Source organism: Carlito syrichta, unplaced genomic scaffold (assembly GCF_000164805.1).
Source record: "Carlito syrichta isolate Samal-C Ts95f unplaced genomic scaffold, Tarsius_syrichta-2.0.1 Scaffold69340, whole genome shotgun sequence".
NCBI classification, from domain to species: Eukaryota; Metazoa; Chordata; class Mammalia; order Primates; family Tarsiidae; genus Carlito; species Carlito syrichta.
The window spans coordinates 23,129-45,807 of record NW_007013436.1 but is presented as its reverse complement, the minus strand read 5'-3'; the positions used below and the strand labels follow the sequence as shown (position 1 = coordinate 45,807).

At 37.8% G+C, this 22,679-nt stretch overlaps 1 long non-coding RNA gene across 1 annotated transcript in view; it reads right to left on the bottom strand.

Annotated features, from left to right (window-relative positions):
- Positions 1-4,199: 4,199 nt before the first annotated feature.
- LOC103254093 overlaps positions 4,200-22,679 on the bottom strand; it is a 19,997-nt gene continuing 1,517 nt past the window's right edge. The window contains exons 2-3 of the long non-coding RNA XR_002481573.1: positions 13,400-13,529; positions 4,200-4,314 (exon numbers count right to left, since the gene is read on the bottom strand). This is a non-coding gene — a long non-coding RNA (uncharacterized LOC103254093). The remainder of the gene's footprint in view (positions 4,315-13,399; positions 13,530-22,679) is intronic.

Genomic DNA, 22,679 nt, shown 5'->3' with positions numbered 1-22,679 from the left:
AAGAAAGACAACAAACAAACAGGAACAACTCTGTAAGAACCTTATGACAGGGATCAACTCTTGCATTTCAATTATTAGCCTTAATGAGAATGGACTAAATGCACCACTGAAAAGACACAGAATGGCAAAATGGATAAAATATCATCGGGCAACAATGTATTGCCTTCAAGAGACTCACCTCACTAGAAAGGATACTCACAGACTCAAAGTAAGAGGATGGGAAACAAACTTTCAGGCGAAAAGAATACAAAAGAAAGGAGGAGTAGCGATATTAATCTCAGACAAAATACCCTTCAAACTATTAAAAATCAAAAAAGATACAGAAGGCCACTACATAACGACAAAAGGCTCAATCCATCAACAAGAAATATCTATCCTAAACATATATGCACCCAACATAGGTGCACCAACTTTCATAAAGCAACTTCTTGGAAAACTAAAGAAAGATATTGACTCTAACACTATCATAACTGGGGACTTTAATACCCCACTCACAACCCTAGACAGATCATCAAGACAAAAAATCAGCAAGGAGATCCGGAACCTCAATGAGACTCTGGACCAAATGGACTTAATTGATACCTACAGAACACTCCATCCAAAGACCACAGAATACACAATCTACTCATCACCACATGGAACATATTCTAAGATCGACCACATACTCGGCCATAAATCAAGCATAAGCAAATTTAAAAGGACAGAAATTCTACCATGCACCTTCTCGGACCACAGTGGAATAAAAATAAACATTGACACCAACAAAGTCCCCCCAAAACCCACAAAGACATGGACACTAAACAGCATGATGCTAAACAACTCCTGGGTCAACGATGAGATCAAAACAGGGATCAAAAGATACCTGGAAACAAATGAAAATGAAGAAACATCTTACCAAAATCTCTGGGATGCCCTGAAAGCTGTAGTAAGAGGGGAATTTATATCCCTACAAACACACATGAAGAAAATGGAAGGAACAGAAACTCACAACCTAACAAGCCACCTAAAGAAGCTGGAAAAGCAAGATCAGAAAAAACCCTAATTTCAGCAGAAGAATCCAGATCACCAAAATAAAAGCCCAAATCCAGGACATAGAAGACAAAAAGATAATACAAAAAATCAATGAAACAAAAAGATGATTCTTCGAAAGGATAAACAAGATTGATGGTCCCCTAGTTAGACTGACCAAGAATAAACGAGAAAAAAACCAAATAAGCACAATCAGAAACACAAAAGATGAAGTCACATCTGACCCTGAAGAAATACAAAAGATCATTACAGACTACTACGTACACTTGAATGGAAACAAACTTGAAAACCTTAAGGAAATGGAGGACTTTCTGACATCACACAACCTACCTAGGTTGGAACAAGAAGAAATTGAGACCCTAAATAGACCAATAACAATCAAGGAAATTGACTATGCAATAAGAAAACTTCCTACAAAAAAAAGCCCTGGTCCAGATGGCTTTCCAGCAGAATTCTACAAGACGTTCAAGGAGGAGTTGATACCAATCCTACTGAAGGTATTCCAGGTGATGGAAAAAGATGGAACTCTCCCCAAATCATTTTACGAAGCCAACATCACATTGATATCCAAGCCAGGTAAAGATCCAACAAAGAAAGAGAACTACAGGCCAATATCTTTGATGAACATAGATGCTAAAATTCTCAACAAGATCCTAGCAAACCGGATGCGGCAATACATCTCAAAAATTATCCACCATGACCAAGTAGGCTTCATTTCTGGGATGCAAGTCTGGTTCAACATTTGTAAAACCATAAATGTAATTAAATACCTCAACAGATGTCAAAACAAAAACCACATGATTATATCATTAGATGCAGAAAAAGCTTTTTATAAAATCCAGCACCGCTTCTTGATAAAAACCCTTGAACATCTAGGCATACGGGGAACATACCTCAAAATAGTAAAAGCCATCTACGAGAAACCCACAGCCAGCATACTCCTAAATGAACAAATATTGGTACCAATTCCTCTGAAAACTGGAACTAGACAAGGATGCCCACTCTCACCCCTCCTGTTCAACATAGTATTGGAAGTCTTGGCTACAGCAATCAGAGAAGAGGAGGCAATCAGAAGTATTCAAATAGTAAAAGAGGAAGTCAAGTTATCTCTCTATGCAGATGATATGATTGTGTACCTTGAAAACCCAAGAGAATCTGTCAAAGGCCTCCTTACATTGATAAAGGCCTTTGGCAACGTCTCAGGATACAAAATAAAGGTACAAAAGACAATCGCATTTCTCTACACCAATAATAAACAAACAGAAACCCAAATAAAAAACACAATTCCATTCACAATAGCCACAAAAAAAATGAAATACCTTGGCATTTTCCTAACCAGAGACGTGAAGGAAATTTACAATGAAAATTACAAAACTCTGCTCAAAGAAATCAAAGTTGACATAAACAAGTGGAAAAATATTCCATGCTCATGGATCGGAAGAATCACATTGTGAAGATGTCCATCTTACCTAAGGCTATCTACAAATTCAATGCAATATCCATTAAATTACCGACAGCATTCTTCTCAGACCTAGAAAAAACAACACGGCAATTCATATGGAAACACAAACGTCCAAGAATAGCCAGAACAATCCTCAGCAAAAAAAAAAAAAAACAATGCAGGTGGTATCACAATACCAGACTTGAAACTTTACTATAAAGCTACAATCATCAAAACAGCTTGGTATTGGTACAGGAACAGGCGTATAGATCAATGGAACCGAAATGAGATTCCGGAAGCAAAACCTCAAACCTCAATTTCTCAACTAACTCATCTTCGACAAAGCCCCCACCACCTACCACTGGGGAGAGGAGAACCTATTCAGTAAATGGTGCTGGGAAAACTGGCTGACCACATGCAGAAGATTCAAACAGGACCACTATCTATCCCCATGCACAAAGGTAAACTCCAAATGGATCAGAGACCTAAATATAAAACCTCAAACCATAAGAACCTTAGAAAAGGAAGCAAATACTCTCATGGAAATCAGAACTGGCATCCAATTCCTGTACAAAACCCAAAATCCACAGGTCATAAGACAGAAGATAGACAAATGGGACCTTATTAAACTGACAAGCTTCTGCAAAGCCAAAGAAACCATCAAGAGAGCAGGGAGACAGCCTACAGACTGGGAAAAAGTATTTGCCAACTCTAGGTCTGACGAAGGCTTAACATCCTGGATCTACAAGGAACTGAAACGTACTGAAAAGAAGAAAACAAACAACCCCATTATCAAATGGGCAAAAGATATGAACAGACACTTCACAAAAAAAGACATTCGAGCAGCCAACAAACACATGAAGAAATGCTCAACCTCACTAATCATCAGGGAGATGCAAATCAAAACCACACTGAGATACCACCTAACTCCAGTCAGAATGGCAATTATCAACAACTCAAAAAATAACAGCTGCTGGAGAGGGTGTGGTGAAAAGGGAACACTTCTACACTGTTGGTGGGAGTGTAAACTAGTGCAACCTCTGTGGAAAGCAGTGTGGCGATTCCTAAAAGCTCTAAAAATTGACCTTCCATATGACCCTGCAATCCCCCTACTGGGAATATACCCTGAAGAACACAAATCACTCTATAAAAAAGATACCTGCACACGTATGTTTATCGCAGCATTGTTCACAATAGCAAGAACCTGGAAACAACCATGCTGCCCATCAAAAGAGGACTGGATTAAAAAAATGTGGTACATATACACGATGGAATACTACGCAGCCATAAAAAAGAACAAAATCATGAATTTCGCTGCAACCTGGATGGAACTAGAGTCTATAATACTGAGTGACCTCTCACAGAATCAAAGATCCGAGTATCACATGTTCTCACTCATATAATGAACCTTGAACATCCATTGTAATAGTATAAGAAAATGACTGACGGTACTGGGAAACTATGGGGGGGTAGAGGGATGGGATTAACAGTAGCAAACATCTGTCTGGGGATGGGAAAACACCTCTTATCAACAGGGTGCCTGAATGAAACGTAATTGTACACCTAACCCTTAACTGTACCCCACAAAACCATAATAAAAAATATTGATTAATATAAAAAAAATACATATCTTCAAATTTTAAAGGGGCAGTCAGTACAAAGAAAGCTTTAAATATTCTTACCTGTGCAAACCGGTGGCAGTAAGACCAAAAAATATATCTAAGCAGCTTCCAAATACAGTAATAACAAACAATTTGTTTGTTTCTGCAACTTTTAAGGAAAGTCTGTATCTGTAACTGGTATTTTCAGATTCACCAGTAGAGCCACATTTTGGGCAACTGGACCTGGAAAAGTGGTACCAAAAAAAGTATAGAGATGTTCATTAAATTTTTTTTTATACGATGAAAAACAAATCTAGAAAAGTAAAAATTTAAAATAACATTTGGGGTACAAATGCTCTTATGCAACTTATGTTGTTCTTGAATTTAGATGAACTTCTTTTACATTTCTCTATTTGTAACAGCTAGCTTTACTGATTTAAATTAAGTAGCCCCAATCGTTAGAAATATATACCAAACTGACAGAAAACTGAAGAAAAACTGTGTATATAAGGGGAAGAGTATTTACTACACATTTTTACAAAAAGCATTTAACAAACTGCATTTTTCTCACTATTATGAAAATTACTTTCTTTAAGATATGCTTAGAATTTACTAGATTATAAAATCAGACATGAAAACCATGCAATTTATTTTTAAGGCAATATGTAATTGTGACCAAAGGCTTTCCTAGTCACAAAGTGCACCTCTGCATGACAGTGTAACTCTATTGTTACGTACTCACTATCTGATAGTTACTAAATTCCTAACTTGAGGTCTTTGTCTGTAAAATACAGGGCTTAGGGAGGATAAAAGAGACAAAATAAAGTGTCTAGCACAAATATTGTCAAGTTAGTGTCAGTCTGCTTCTCCCTCATAATTATATCAAATATTATGATGATTACTGTCACTTGTACTTAGCGTTTCCTTCCTTTCTAGTTTGAAATGTATATAACTCTGATTTCCATCTCTCATGCTATAAATTTAGCAAACTGACTGTTTAAAACATCTTTTTCTTCTCGCAGTCATGTTAACTTTACTTAATAGGCAGGCAGGAATAGTCTCAAAAATCTTTTGAAACAGAACAAGCACCTGAAACATCTTACAGCTAAATTAGAACTTTTATTTTTTCATATTGCTAATGATATGCCTTAAAAAAGAGTGATGAAATGCAAATAGAAAATAGTGTTCAAGATAGTAGTATAAATTTGATTGTTGCCAGATAGCCACTAGGGGGAGCCTAAAATCTGTAGTCCTCAAAGTGACTTTTTTCAACAAAGGTTACAAATACTGGGCCTGGCAAGGTGGCTCATGCCTGTAATCCCAGCACTTTGGAAGGTCGAGGTGGGAAGATTGATTGCCCAGCAGTTTGAGACCAGCCTGGAAAACACAGAAATAGCTTGTTTGTAAAAAAATAAATACAAATAAAAAATTCAAAAATTAGCCAGGTGTGGTATACACCTATAATTCTAGCTACTCAGCAGGCTGAAATGGAAGGATTGTCTGAACCCAGGAGTTCAAGGCTGCAGTGAGCCATGATTGTACACACCGCACTACAGCCTGGGTGACAGAGTGAGTCCCTGGCTCAAAAAAAAAAAAAAAAAAGTTGCTGCATTTCTCTGATGGTTAGTAATGTTGAGCATTTTTTTCATGCTTGTTGGTCACTTGTATGTCTTCTTTTGACAAGTGTCTCTCCGTGGAACATACCTACGTAACTAACCTGCACATGCACCGCTGAAATTAAAAAAAAAACCTTACCCAAAACTAAAATCTGTGCTATAGTTTGGTCATAGAATAAAGGTAATTGACTCAGTAGGGGATAAAAAAACCTCATTAGTACCAAACTCTTGTGAAATGAACTAAGTGTGCTAGGAGCAGTGGCTCATGCCTGTAATCCCAGCACTTTGGGAGGTTGAGGTAGGAGGGCTGCTTGAGCACAGGGATATGAGATCAGCCTGGTCAACTTGGCAAGACCTCATCTCTACAACAAATCAAAAAAATTAGCTGGTGTGATGGCATGCACCTGTGGTTCCAGCCACTTGGAAGGGTGAGATGGAAGGATCACTTGAACCTAGCAGGTTGAGGCTGTGGTGGCTGTGAGCATGCCAATGCACTTCAGCCTGGGCAAGAGTGGGACTCTGAATCAAAAAACAAAAGAAAAGAAATGAGCTAAGTGTTTTAAATAGAATTAAAAAAAAAAATAAATTTCTTTAAAGGTTATACATTAATAATATTTATATCTAATATAAAATTCCTAGAAAAATCTTAGAATATGCATCAGAATTTTATAGTTTATAAATGTTTTCAACATACATTATTTCATTCTGATATGTAAACAACATATTTAGCTCATTTGCAAATGAAGAAATTGGTTTAAATTATTTGTCCAAAATGACAAAGTTATTGAATTTATGACTTAAATCCAAGAATGTGAATACCTATCTGGAAGTTCTTTCCTATATGATGCCTTATGATTACTATGAGAACAAATGGTTAATAATGAACCATCTTGCCTCACAAAACTGTCTATTGTCTATGAAGTTTTAATGCATTTACACAGTACATTATATATACTTTAATAAAATGCATATGCACAATGTGGATATTTATTTATATAGTTATTTTCCTTTTAGGAACAAACCTAGATTGAAATAAATGTTAGTATGGCATAATATGCATTAGAACGTCTCAAACTTTATGCATATAAATCATCTGAGGATTTGTCAAAATGAAGATTTCAATTCAGGAAATCTGGGACAAAGTCCAAGACTCTGCATTTCTAATAAACTCCCAGGTGATGCTGATGCAGATGCTCCTTCAGTCATACTTTCAGAAGCAAGGGTATAGACAAGACATGTAATTAGTCTTCTGACTTAACTTCTAGAGACACCCTGTCTCTGAAATGTCATTTTAGACATTAGAACAGCAGTTTTCAAACTTTTTGGTCTTAAAGTCCTTTATAGTCTTAAAAACTAAAGAGAATACCAAAAACCTTTTGCTTATGTGAATAATCTCTACCTATATTTATTTATTTAAAAATATTTACTCAGCCAGGCTCGGTGGCTCGGCCTGCAATACCGCGCCTTTGGGAGGCTGAGGTGAGTGGATTGCCTGAGCCCACGGGTTCGAGACCAGCCTTGGCAACTTGGTGACACCTCATCTCTACAATAAATCAAGAAAAATGAGCTGAGCATGGTGGCACATGCCTGTAGTTCCAGCTACTTGGAAGGCTGAGGCGGAAGGATCACCGGAGCCCAGTAGGTCGAGGCTGCGGTGGCCCGGAGCAGCCACTGCACTCCAGTCTGGGCAACAGAGTGAGACTCCAACTCAAAAACAAACAAAATATTTACTCGACAAAGATTGAATATATTCAAGGTATACAATATCATGACTTGAAATACATATACATTGGGCAATCATAATCAAAGTAATTAACAGCTTTTACCACCCATGCTGTACATTATGTCCATAGAACTTGTTCATCTTATATCTATATTTCTAATATTGAAAATGAGAAATTAAATGAAAGCAAGAAATTAAAATTGAGAAACCTAAAAAGTATTATCATTAAAAATAATAGTTTCATTACATGGTTAACATAAATAACATATTTTTATTAAAAATAATTATGTGTCTCAAATTTAAAAATTCGTAAGAGTGGCATTGTTTTACACTTTGAAAATCTCTTTACTCTCTGGCTGAATAAAAAGCTGGATTGTCATATCTGCTTCTCTGCTCAAGCTGTTGCGATAGTACATGTCATGTAGCCTCTGGGAAACTCTATTAAGTACTCATGAAAGAAAGAGTGAAAAAAGCAAATAATACCTTAGTATTATTACGAAAATAGGTTTCACAAGAAACCAGCGAAAGATCCATCCAAAATAATAGCTCTAATTTCCTGCCTTTTTAATTTGATCCTAAAGAAAACACCAGGTTTCATTTATTTTTCTAGTGTACTTATATTTAGCCCAGAAATAGAAGAACTAATGAAATAAGTGATCCTTAGTGTTCTCTTGGCTTTGAAACCCTTTGAAAATCAGATGAAAGCAATGGACTCACTCTCCCCCCAAAAATATACATGGGCCACAGTATACAGTATTTTACATATTTTGGGGGAGTGGATTCATACATCACTATATGCATCCACAGATTACAGGTTAAGAATACCCAGATTAGATGATTATATAATGTCCCTTCCTATAAATTTACAGACCCAGATTAAAATGTATACATTTTAAGAAAGGAAAAAAACCATTAAAATTTTAATACTCAATATATACTGTTAACAAAAGAAGAATACAACTTCTGCAATTCCAAGAGGTACTCAATGTGGCTACCATCAGCATCCAAACACTTCTGATGACGGCAAACGAATGCAGGACTTGTTGCTGTGTGAGGTCTTCTGATCTTCCCACGTGCACATCACACAGAGTACCAAGCATCTCAAACTTATCACGAGTGCATGCAATTGTTAGGTGTGTGAGGTTTTATTTAATACTCATGCCTCCACTGTTGTATTTCCACAGTGTTTTCAAATTTCTTTCTTTTTTTTTTTTGAGTCAGTCTCAATCTGTCGCCCAGGCCGGAGTGCAGTGGCATGCTCACAGTCACTGCAGCCTCAACCTGCTGGGCTCAGACAATCCTTCCACCTCAGCCTTCCAAGTAGCTGGAACCACAGGCACATGTCACCAAGCCCGGCTAATTTTTTGATTTACTGTAGAGACAAGGTCTAGCCCAGTTGCCCAGGCTGGTCTCGAACCCCTGGGCTCAGGCAACCCTCTTGGCTCCACCTCTGAAAGTGCTGGGATTACAGGCATGAGTTACTGCGTCCAGCTACGTTCTGGAATTTCAAATATCACTTCAAATGGTCTTGTGTTCCTCAAACGACAACTGTGCTTCTGCCATTTTCTTTGATTGTCCTGCCTGACACATGGTGACACTAGCATTCATTTGATTAATGCCATCTTTTGAGCAAACATCATACTACACATTGCTAGCATAATTCAATTCAACTTTGAAAAGTAATACATAGATAACATCTCTTAAAATGTTTATATATATTTTTTTGGTACCCCACCATATAAGCTCTATGGATGGTTGGGAATGGCAGAAGACAGGTAGTCTCTGAGCTATGATTCTCATTTTAAGATAGAAAAAGAAAGTTTTTCGTGTTAGAGACAGATTTCTAGATTAAAAGAAATTATGCGCCCCATTAAGTCGTCTAGAAGGGCAATTTGTATCTGTTTAGGCAGGGTGGATAGCTTATCTAGATAAATAAATCCCTTTTCTTGCTCATATTCTTTTGTAAGAGTACACACACACACACACACACACACACACACCCACACACACACACACACACACACCCCATGAAGGACCACACTAACTTTTTATACATTAAAAACCCTCCTCAAATGAAATCTAACTTGAACTCCTAAAATAAGGATAAGAATAGAGTTTTCTCGCTGAAACTAAGATGGGGACCCTAAACACTACTTACATCTCACACTATCTACTATTACTCCTCTAGTCATATCTCCCTCCAGAAGCATGTCTATGCCACCTAAGGCTTTGCAGAATACCCACAGTTTGAAAACTACCATTGCTCTAATCTTGGAGGTAAAAAAATAAAAGTTAATTCTATAAAGCACAAAATACCTATTATGACTAATGATAGGTAAGGATTTGGGGTTCAAAGAAAATCTTTATGGTGCAGTCTCTTTGTTCTTCAGTGTCTCTAAGATCTGTAAAGGTTTGCATGTGGAACTCCTGTTAAAAACTTGCTGTGCTACAGCAATGGGGAAATGAACATGGGGAGTTTTTGTTCCCTATGTTGGAAACATGATTCTAAGTAAAAGGAAAGCAGAAACAATAGAACACATAAACATCAGAAATTATGGGAATTGTTTTTTTTTATTATCAATGTAACATGCAGAGAACAGGTTATATTTCCATGAATTGTGTTTCCACAGGCAAGGAGCATGTACTTTGGGTTTTATATACCTAGTGGGTTCAGTCAGAGGTCCTTTTCCAGGCATTTTAAGCTGTGAGAGAGGGGAAGGTGTCATTCTGAATACAAATTCCACTGCTAATTTGGAGGTAATATGGTGATTATGAATGTAGACAGTTGTCAGATTGTTTAGGCTTGAATGATTCTGATCCTAGCTAGCTGGCGGCATGAATTGTGGCAAGGTACTTAACTTTTCTAAGCTTCAGCTGTCTCCTTTAAAGGCTGGCATTATTAATAGCATTCATTTCAGCCGGGCTTGGTGGATCAGCCTGTAATCCCGCGCCTTTGGGAGGCTGAGGTGAGTGGATTGCCTGAGCCCGCGGGTTCGAGACCCGCCTGGGCAGCGAGACCTCATCTCTACAATAAATAAAAAAAAAAATCAGCTGGGTGTGTTAGCGCATGCCTGTAATTCCGGTTACTTGGAAGGCTGAGGTGGAAGGATCGCCGGAGCTCAGCAGGTCGAGGCTGCGGTGGCCGGGAGCGGCCACTGCACTCCAGTCTGGGCGACAGAGTGAGACTCCAACTCAAAAAAAAAGAAAAAAAAAAAAAGCATCCATTTCATAGGGTGGTATTTAAAGGTATAATGTCTACAAAGTGCTTAGCACAGTGTCTAGTGAATGGTAAACACTCATTAATTTTGGAGATAGTGTTAAATAAAATATATCATTAATTTCAAAAGTAAAAAACAAACTCATTAATGTTATCTATTGGTATTGTCGGTCTAAAAAGGTAACAATGGCATTATTGTTCAACTCAAATTTTTGTTGCAGATTAGGATTAAAATAAATGACTTAGAAAAAAAGTTTTAAAAATATTTCACACCTGATAATGTATCAGACAATGCTCTAAGCATGTTATGCAAATTAACACATTTGAGCCGGGCTCAGTGGCTCAGCCTGTAATCCCTCGCCTTTGGGAGGCTGAGGTGAATGGATTGCCTGAGCCCGCGGGCTCGAGACCCACCTGGCCAACTTGGCGAGACTTCATCTCTACAAATAAATCAAAAAATTATTAGCCGGGCCTGGTAGCGCGCGCCTGTAGTTCCAGCTACTTGGAAGGCTGAGGCGGAAGAACTACCGGAGCCCGGCAGGTTGAGGCTGCGGTGGCTGGGAGCGGCCACTGCACTCCAGTCTGGGTGACAGAGTAAGGCTCCAACTCAAAAAAAAAAATAAATAAATAAATAAATTAACTCATTTGATCCTTACAAAAACTCCAGAAGGCAGATATTATTACTTTCCCCATTTTGAGATTCAGATAATTAAAGTGACTTGTCTAAGACCACACAGCTATAACTGGTAGGGTTGGGATTTGAACCCAGGCAATCTGCTCCAGAGAATTAAGTTTTTAATCACCATAATATGCTGCTATAGGTAAGTATACTTATAGAAGATTGTAATAATAATAGCTACCATTTTAGAAGTGGTATATTGGTATATATTACTTATACCTAATATAAGTCATACACTGTACTAGGACACGTCTGTACATTATTGCTAATTTTGCAGTTAGCCCACATTGTAGGTACTACTATCCAATCTTACAAATGAGTAGACACAGAGAAATATCTTGCCCCAGATCATATAATTAATGAATGTCAGATCCTATGTGCAACTTGTTGTATTCTTTGAAGCTGTAATTGTTCCATTAACAGTTAAGTCCTCACTTAAAGTCATTGATACATTCTTGCATACTGTGACATAGGTCCTCAAATAATGTGCTATAACATCGATAAGGAAAAAAATTGGTTTTGTTATACGTCATTTTTCTCAAAGTTGCAGTGTCCAAGAATCTACCAACATTAAGTGAGGATCGTACACCACACTGCTTCTAAGAATAGATCCTGATAAAAGGCCAATAGCTTATGGGTTGTAGTTGTTTTAAATAAGCAGGAACCTGAAAATGGGGGAACCTAAGACCATCTAGACACTATGATACTGTCATTTATTCAATCATTTAACAATCTGGATGCCAAGCATTTAATGACAAATAACAAAAACAGAGTCTTTCCTTTAGAGCTTACGAATCAGAGTGGTGGATCTATAACTACTGCAAGGATGACTTAGAGTTTAGATGTTAGAACTGCCAATCCCTCTCTGCCTCCCCATTCAATGCTAACTAGACAAAAAGACTAGTAAAATAGTGCTGACATTCTACTCTTTCTTACATACTTCTATGTACTTACTAGACATCCTTATCCTCTCCTCCATGAAGACAGAAAGCATTCTAGAGAGACCCTAAATCTAACTTCTTACTTCTACTCTATAAAAATCAGAGGAAGATCTTAGGCTCCTAAGTATATCTGGCCTACACCTGAGCACCATAATAAAGATTTATGGCCAGGTATGATGGCTCACACCTGTAATCCCAGCATTTGGGCAGCTGAGGTGGGATGACTGCTTGAGTTCACGAGTCCAAGACCAATCAAGGCAACATAGCAATACCTTATCGCTACATAAAATAAAAAAACTAGCTGCACCTATAGTCCCAGCTACTATGAAGGCTGAAGTAGAAGGATTGTCTGAGCCCAGAAAGTCGAGGCTGTAGTGAGCCATGATTGTGGTACTGCACTCTAGCCTGGGCAACAAAGTGAGACTCCAGTTCAAATACCTTTCTAACTGATGAAGGATAGGGATTACTATAATTTAATTCCTGCTCTCAGGGAGTTTATTTATTCATGTTAAAAAATATTCTGGGCCAGGCTCGGTGGCTCAGCCTGTAATCCCAGCAATTTGGGAGGTCGAGGCGAGTGAACTGACTGAGTCTGCGGGTTCAAGACCAGTCCAGACAACTTGACGAGACCTCGTCTCTAAAATAAATAAAATAATTAGCTGGGAGCGGTAGCACACGCTGTAGTTCCAGGGTACTTGGAAGGCTGAGGCGGAAGGATCGTTGGAACCCAGCAGGTCAACACTGGGATGGCCATGAGCGTGCCACTGCACTCCAGCCTGGGTGACAGAGTGAGACTCCAACTCAAAAAAAAAAAAAAAAATTCTGTGCATCATGCAAAAATAAACAATAAAAAAAGATTTCTGCATTATTCTAAGGGAAATCCCAGAAGTGGATCAAGTTTCTGTACCAGTATTGGGACTTACCCTGAGAGAAGTTATTTTTGTTCTCTGTGGAGATATTTAGCAAAGACTTAGCAGTAACTTAAAACCTTTTCTTTAGTAATAGAGGATTATCAGCTAATTCTGTTGTGGGATTTATAGAAGAATCTAATATTTGGGTATGGTGGATTTGGTCCTTACTTGCCCTTGACCCATAGGAAATGTGTCTTTACACTGGTATTCCCTCTCTCATGCTCACAGGTTTTATTTTTACCTTTTGGAGACTAAAATTATCCGAGAGAAGCACTTTTGACATGATGGATATATAAAACTTGAATTCTGGAGAGCAAGTACTGAGGCAAGAAGAAATTTTTCTTCTTCTATTCATGCGTTCACACCGTGGCCTACAAAACAAAATAGCCATTGAAATGAATGAAAAATCTTTCATTGTATGTCCACATTCATTTCTTAGGAGAATTACATAACTCCCACTACAAAGTCAAGAGATGTCTTTTTTTCCACTTTAAAAGTGAAGGTAGTGTCAATATATCAGAAAATTTTCTTTTTCTGCTTAATTAAAAGTATTATTAGAAAGAAACTTCATATTTTTTTTTTTGTTAGAGTCTCACTGTCACCCAGGCTGGAGGGCAGTGGCCTGCTCATGGGCACCACAGTCTTGACCTGTTGGGCTCAGGCAATCCTTCTGCCTCAGCCTTCTAACCAGCTGGAAATACAGGCGCACACCACCATGCCCGGCTAACTTTTTGATTTATTATAGAGACAAGGTCTTGCCAAGTGCCCAGGCTGGTCTTGAACCCCTGGGCTCAGGTAATCTCGCCTTGGTCTCCCAAAGTGCTGGGATTATAGGCACGAGCCAACATGCCTGGCAGAAACTTTGTAAAACAGAGTGGCTCAAGCAAATCTTTATATTCTGTTTCCAAATTAATGTTTCATTCCAGTAATTTAGGAAAGATATCATTTAGCTTCTTTCACATATTTATAAGAAGATGTAGAACTTGTGTCTACCACTAATAGGAAGGAAATTACAAGCATCTTGAATTTGGAAATTCAAAATCTGAAATGCTCCAAAATCTGAAAGTTCTTAACATGGACATGATGCCACAAGTAGAAAATTACACACACGAGCAGATAACAGAAACTTTGTTTCATGCATAAAATTATTACAAATATTGTATAACATTATATTCAGTCTGTGTATAAGGTATATATGAAACAGAAATGAATGTTGTGTTTGGACTTGGATACTATCCCCAAGATATCTCATTTTATATATATGCAATTATTCCAAAATAAAGATCCAAAATCTGTAACACTTCTGGTCCCAAGCATTTCAGATAAGGGATGCTCAATCTGAACATAAAGTTATGATCTTTTAAAGACCTATACTAGTAGAAATGGTTCTTTTTAGCTAAAAGATTGCTTTGTTAGATTTCAGTGTGCATATTTTACACATCTTGAAAGGGAAAAAAAGTCCTCAGATTCTTGTCAACAGAAAAAGCATGGTCAAAGGAGAGCTCAAAACGTTTTAAGATCCTTGTAGAAAATATATCAGAGAAGTAAAAAATATAGTATTGACATATTTCCTTTTACTATGTTTCGTTTTATTATGCTTCACAGATGATAGCACTTTTACAAATTGAAAATTTGTGGTAATCCTGAATCAAGCAAGTCTAATGGTACCATTTTTTCCAACAACATATGTTCACTTTATGCCTGTCACATTTTGATAATTCTTAACAATGTTTTAAACCTTTTCATTATTATTATATCTGTTACATGTGATCAGTAATCTTTGATGTTACTACTGTAATTATTTTGTGGCACCACAAACTGCACCCACATGAGACGGTGAATTTAATATAAAAATGTTGTGTGTGTTTTGACTGCTCCACTGACTAGCTCCTCCCCAGTCTTCTCCTTGTGCCTCCCTATTTCCAGACTCAGTAGGCCAATTAATACCACTACAATGACCTCCAAGTGTTCAACTGAAAGGAAGAGTTACATGTCTCTCACATAAATCAAAAGCTAGAAATAAACTTAGTGACGAAGGCACGTTGAAAGCCAAGAGAGATCAAAAGCTAGGACTCTTGTGCTAAAAAGTTAGCCAAGTCGTGATTGCAAAGGAAATGTTTTTGAAGGAAATTAAAACTGCTTCTCTAGTGAACACACAAATGACAATAAAGTAAAACTGTTCTATTGCTGATAATGTTTTAGAGATCTAGATAGGAGAGTAAACTAGCCACAACATTCCCTTGAATTCAAGCCTAATCCAGAGCAAGACCCAAACTCTCTTCAATTCTGTGAAAGTTCAGAGAGATGGAAAAACTGCAGAAGAAAAGTCAGAAGCTAGCAGAAGTTGCTTGGTTCATGAAGTTCAGGGAAAGAAGCCATCTCATAACATAACAGTGCAAGGTGAAGAGGCAAGTGCTGATGCAGAAGCTGCAGCAAGTTATCTAGAAGATCTAGCAAAGATAATTGATGATGGTGCTAACCCTCAAACTCACTGCCACTGCAACTATCAAAAGACAAAATTAGGTTGGGCCCAGTGGCTCCCTTCTGTAATCTCAACACTTTGGAGGCTGAGGTAAGAGGATTGCCTGGGTCTCCCAACACTTTGGGAGGCCGAGGTGCGAGACTAACCTGAGCAACTTGGCGAGACCTCATCTTTACAATAAATAAAAAAATTAGCTGGGTGTAGTGGCGCATGCCTGTAGTTCCAGCTACTTGGAAGGCTGAGGCGGAAGGATCACCTGAGTCCAGCAGGTCAAGGTTGTGGTAGTCATGAGTGTGTCACTGCACTGCAGCCTGGGCAACAGAGTAAGACTCTGACTCAAAAAAAAAAAAAGACAAAGTTACAACAATCTAGTTTAAAGATCTTAATTGGCTTTACTTATGATTCTATCACTGGGCAACACTTTATTTCATAAAGTAGAATAAGTGTTCCAAGGTGCTGAGCAGAGAGAAGTTTGTTTTTACAGACCAAGAAGGGCTAAAAAAAAAAAAGTAGAAACAAAGATCAAAAAGCAGATTGGTCATTTCAAAGTTATTTTTTTTGTAAGATGGACACAGGGAAACAGAACAATAGAAGTAATTGCTTAACACCAGCTTACTTTTTGTTGTAAGGATTAAAGGCAGAGAGATCTTTATTATCATGCTGACTAAACTGTCATGTTTGGGAAATTTGGTTATTTCTCTTTCCTGATTTCTAGGAAGGTCAGATAACAACTTAGTTTTGATTTGGTGAGGTAGAACTTTTGGTATAAATGACTCCATTTTGATTTTTAGTGTGGACTGCTTGGGGACTAGTGAAGAAGTTTGGTACAAAACAGAGGCCTCCGATAACTTTTAGTTAACACAACAAATGATAAAATGTATAAATCTTCCCTTCATATCTCTAAAATCCAGTTTGGGGTGGGGTATAGCATGGAGGTACACCTACCAGTGAGCTAGGGGAGATAAAATAGAACAAAGTTCCTTCCTGAAAATGCCATCTCCTAACAGTTTAAAAATCCTGTTATTTAAAATACTTTACAATGGTCTGTGAGGTCCCGGGTCAACTAGACCTTGCTGATCTCCTTGTCCTTACTTTTGTAAACCAAACATATAACCATAAGCTCTCCAACTGACTGAACAGACTCCCTCTGAGCCAAGGAAAATCTGAAAAACTGAATTCCAGTCATGATGGGAAGAGAGGCCGAAAATGCTGCACTATGCCAACTCCCTTTTGGAGTTTAGGTGCAAGTGAGGAAGCATTAACACTAAAATAGCAACCATAAGACTGACAAAACAGAATCTTTGGCAACAAGATATCAAATTCCAACCTGACTCTGGTATAGTCTCACATGACAGGTAGCAGGCCCTGAAGAAAATAAAAATATCTTACCCCAAAATACATGTCTTTGAAATATTTTGAAATGGCCCTACAAAGTCATCTTTTGTGGGAAAAATTTGCATCTGTAGAGAATCTTCTTCCCTTTCTAGGTCTTTCCCAGATCCAGGAGAGGTTTATTAGGATTCTGATGCCTTTTAAGGCCCAAAAGAGACATTTATTATCTATTGTCTTTGAAGCCTGCTACTTAGAGGCTTCATCTACATACCAAGAACCCTGCCTTCTACAATCCCCTTGTCTTAACACAAGCTTTCCTTTCTACAAACTTCAACTCTTTAGGCAAAGCTTAACTCTTTCAACCAGTTACTGATCAGGAAATCTTTAAATCCACCTATGCCTTGTAAATTACCCTCCCACCTCCACTTCAAGTGCTTTTCTGGACCAAACCAATGTATGCCTTACATGCATTGATTTATGTCTTTTCCTGTAACTTCTGTCTCCCTAAAATGTATAAAACCAAGGTATAACCCTACCCCTTTGGGCACAGGTTTTCAAGACCTCTTGAGATTGTATTCTGGGCCATGGTCACTCAGATTGACTCAGAATAAACCTCTTTAAATATTATCCCCTCAGAGAGTCCCACTTTATTTCAAGTAGACACCTCCTTTCTCTAGTTTTTGGCATCCAACACCTAGTACTAATTATGCTAATGTGGTCATCCTATATATACATTTGCTTAATTAATTTTTGTTTGTTCTTACCCCCATCCCTCACCCCACTAGTCTGACAGTTTCATAAAGACAGGGACCCAGGCAATCCCTTGTGTGCCCCCCCACCACACTGTGGGAGCTTTGTCCTCTCAATAAATCCTGCTTAAAAAAAAAAAAAAAAAAAAAAAAAGACCAGGACCTGGTCTATCCTGTTCTCCATTTCAACCCCTGTTGCTTAGAATAGTGCTCAGCATATAGTAAGTTCATAATAGACATTTATTAAATGGGTGAAAAACTATAAATAGAATCTTATAATTTAAGAAAATTTTTATAGCTGAATAGTAACATGCCATGACACCATGATTGTCTTCCTTTTTCATTTTAAGGCCTAAAAAGTCTTTATTAACTAAAAAAGGATGGCTTTTCTTCTTTTTTTCTATACCTTTAAGGACAACTCTCCCAAACCAAGTTTCCCCTCTGCTCACACAACAATAATCAGCATAGAAAAAGGCTTCAATGGCCAAATGTGGGATATTCTCCTCACTACCAAGCAGCGGACACCAGCTGGGTGTCCTCCAATTCAATTCCAACACTATCTACCTGGAGGTAGGGTCAGATCCCATAGGGTGAGGGCTCAGTTTCCAATGATACATAGACCTGCTAATGTCCGTCCATATTGCCACAGCCCCTAGAAAGGGGCATGGCGAGGGTTCAGGCACTCTTGCACATTCCTGAGCACAATACTGAGAGTCCCTTTGTCTTCTGTCCACTTCCAATAAGTAGCAGCCTCAGGGGATCCTTGACTTCCCTGTAGACTATGCCCAAAGATGTAAATCTCTACTTTACTCCCTTTCTTAATAGTCATAGGTTGGAACAATATAGTATCAATGTAATTCTAAGTCTTGTGATTTGAGTAACTTTTGCAATGCAAGATGTCTTAGGCCTTGTAAACTTCCTTTACTCTAAATGTCACCATCCAAATGTAAAATGCAGCTGTAACTTAAGTTCCTTGAGTACAGCTCTCCTCCCTGGGTTCAAATTCAGAAATAAACTTCTTTCTACTAGCTCCCTTCCCCTTTGATTTATAGGTATATAGGGAGAGCAGCCGAGCATTACTCAGACCATAACACCAAGAACTGTTCCCAATCCCAGACACCAGTGCAAGTCCAGGCCTCTGGAACAACTCTGACCAACTGGCTTTAAGTTGGGGTTCCCACGACCCCCTCTTTGGGTTCAATTAATCTGCTAGAGTAGCTCACAGAACTCAGGGTAACACATTAACCAGTTTATTATAAAGGATATCGTGGCTGGAGTAGTGCCTCACTCCTGTAATCCCAGCACTTTGGGAGTCAGAGGTGAGAGGATTGTCTGAGCCCACGGGTTCTAGACCAGCCTGGACAACTTGGTGAGACCTCGTCTCTACAGTAAACTTAAAAATTAGCTAGGCATAGTTGTGTACAACTCTGATTTCAGCTACTTGGAAGACTGAAGTGAAGGATAGCCTGAGCCCAGCAGGTTGAGGTTGTGGTGGTGGTGGTGGTGGCTGCGGCACTGCACTCCAAGCCTGGGTGAGAGTGAGACTCTTGACTCAAAAAAATAAATACAAAGGATATTACAAAGAATATAGATGGAGAGTTGTGTAGGGTGAGGTATGGAATAAGGGGCGCAGAGCTTTCATGCCCTCCCTGGGTATGACAACCTCCAGGAAACTCCACGTGTTCAGCTCTCAAGAAGTTCTTCAAAACTTGTCCTCTTGAGTTTTTGTGGAAGCTACATGATGTCAGCACTCCTTCTTTTAGCGTCTGGGGTGGGACTCTTAAGGCCTATAATTAGATTCTGCCTTGGGACAGGTGAAAGTGGAAAAAATTTGTTTTTTGAGGCTCGCCCCTGAGGCCCTACACACCCAACATTGTTACAAAAGATCTTAACAAGGGCTATGGGGGTTAAGAGCCATGTACTGTGGGTGAAATCCATAATAATCTAGCATAACTCTGCACCTTATACTAGTGAACCTCTATAGTCCTATAGTTTGTCTATTCTATCCCATTGTCTATTTGGTTTTATTTCCCCGAATGCTCATTCTCTTGACATTTTCCCTTTCTCTTTATGTGCTAGTAATTTATGCTGAAGAAAGAAAAAAAGTGTTCCTTGTTTCCCCACCTTCACAGTATGTTTGCATGCTGTACCTTTGCTTTTTTTCATTCTTCTCTCTAAAATATACTTTCATTCTAGTGGCTAATGTTTATTTTTAAAGATCCTTCTTAGGGGTCTTCTCCAGGATGCTTTCCCAGATTAAGTTAAATGACTCTACTTTTTAATTTATCATTTATCACATTATATTAAATTTATCTGTTTAATAAGTTCTTTTCTGGAACCAGAGAAAGATCTCAGAAGGACCATCTGTTTATATTTCCAGTGCTAAGACAAAAAACTGTCAATCTGAACTTCAGCTATTAATAATCTTCTTCATGATTTTCAGTTTTCTTAAGTCAGTTTTGCCATTAGCATTACATATAAAACAATTTTACCAATTCACAAAATAATCTTCTATTTGCACATGAAGTACACAGAGGAGTTTCGTATATAGTAGCTTGTTTAATATTTATTTAATCATTACTTACATTTTATCCTCACTTCTAATTTTTTCTTAATTTTGGTCGTATTGTAACAGGGACTAACCCTCTTTAGGGCCCTGAAATAGAATTCTATATTGTACCATAACTGTGTGGACATTCATCAAATCATATGCTTTACACAACTGTTGTCAAATTCAAACTTTAGAAAATAGAGTAAATCTGTAATATGACTAGGACACTGTATTAAGTGAAAATAAGACTTTCTGTCCTAAAAATAAAAAGTTTACTATTTAATTGGGTAGACAATTTACCAATACATGAAAAACTTAAATAAGCAGGGAATATTGGTATTCATTTCTAAATGAATTGTGCCAGCACTAATGGCTATATTTTTAAAGAGAGTTTGTTTATTAAATTCTGTTTATTTAAGGGCTTATTGCCCTCTAGTGGGTCAAATAAGTATGTCTAAGAAACTACAAATTACTGGCAAATTCAATAACTGAAATTAAAAGCATCAATACAGTATTTTTACTGTTTGTATTTTACCTAGTGAACCCCAGCAAACGGGAAAAAGATTTCCCATTTATTCTCTGGTGGACAATAATACAATAAGATCCTTTCAGACAGTCACTGTTAGTTATTTCCATTGGTGTTTTCATAGTATTTCCTTTGTGATACTTGTCACCTAGTTTATCTGTCTTTCTCTACTGATTGACTTGCAGTACAGTGAATGCATGTCTGATGAAAAATTGAAACACTAGGAATGAGTAAACACTAAAATTAAAAAACACGATCGATTGGCAACAATTTCATATGTGGTACCTCTTGGGATTTATCTTTCTTCTCAATTTTATTTGAAAGGAGGATGATAAACTATTATATTTCTTTCAGCTCCAGTATAAATCATATTTCAATTTAGTAAGCTCATGTATTTTACTTATTCATCAGTTATTTATTGTGCAGCTGCTGAATGCCAGGTGTTGAGGATTGTATAAGTGATGGACAAACAGATAAGGTCCCTACCTAGTAATACTAGACTTACAGTCTTAGTGTTAAAAGATAGACATTAAATAGATAATCTAGTAAATCCTATAAAGGAAATATACATAATGTCATGAGAAAATATAACAAGGGGACTGATCTAGTTTTTGACTGGGGGATGGGAAAAGAGACGAAGACAGAAAAATATACATTATTTAAAAAAAATATTTTCTCTCAGAATGGAGGAATTAAAGCTGATTTTTATTTCCTTTATATATTTAAAGTGTTTTCTAAATGTATCACTTTTATAATTAGAAAAAATCAATAAAAATACTAGGTAGGGAACTTAGCAATAACATACAAATAAAATCTTGGTCCCTCTAAATCTTTCACACAAAAAAGTAGAAATAAGGAGGGTGAGATAGAAAGGGAAAAAGCATAAGTACTAGGACAGGTTAATGGGTTAAGAGCCAGGAATCACAGCCAGCAAACTGTATTTCAATTTAATAAACCAGTTGGCCTTCATTTTGAAAGCCCAGAGATTGTCTAGGTCAATCTCCAAGAATTAAGGTTCTGACAGACTTATTAAAATACATGAAGTCCAGGTGGATGCACTATAAAGCATATCTAATTTACAATGGAATACCCCGGAATACTTAATTTCTCTCCTAAACAAGCCATATGAGGAAGTAAACCATAATCCAAAGATGCTTTACTAATTTACCATGAAAAATTACCACCATAGGGAAGGGACATATCAGAAGCCCATACACATACACATATATATTTGGTATAAACATGTTACAACCAAATTATAAATAGAAAGTTGCTTGAAGCGCTGTTTGTCAATCAACTCTTTAATAGAAACTCATTGATTATAACCCCTACATCACATTTTTAAAGCCAAGTACTTCTCAAACTTTAGTGTATATCAAAATCAATCAGAGGCCGTTGCTTTGCTAAGCTCTTTGAGCTATGGCTGCCATGTTTTCCTAGCATTGGCCTCCTCTCCTCTACCTTGGGGAGGTGAATTTCTTTTCCCTCTCTGATTTACTTTCTTTCTTTCTTTCTTTTTTTTCAATCGGAGTCTCACTCTTTTGCCTAGGTTGGAGTGCAATAGCACGCTCATGGCCACCGCAGCCTTGACCTGTTGGGTTCAGGTGATCCTTCCGCTTCAGGTGTGTGCCACCATGCCCAGTTAATTTTTCGATTTATTGTAGAGATGAGATCTTACTATATTGCCTAAGCTGGTCTTGAACCCATGGGTTGGCAATCCTCTTGCCTCCACCTCCCAAAGTGCTGGGATTACAGGCATGAGCCACCGCACCTGGCCTAGTTCTTGAACTTTATAAGATGTCAAGCTAGGCAGGGACGGTGGCTCAAGCCTGTAATCCCAGTACTTTGGGAGGCCCAGGCAAGAGGATTGCCTGAGCCCAG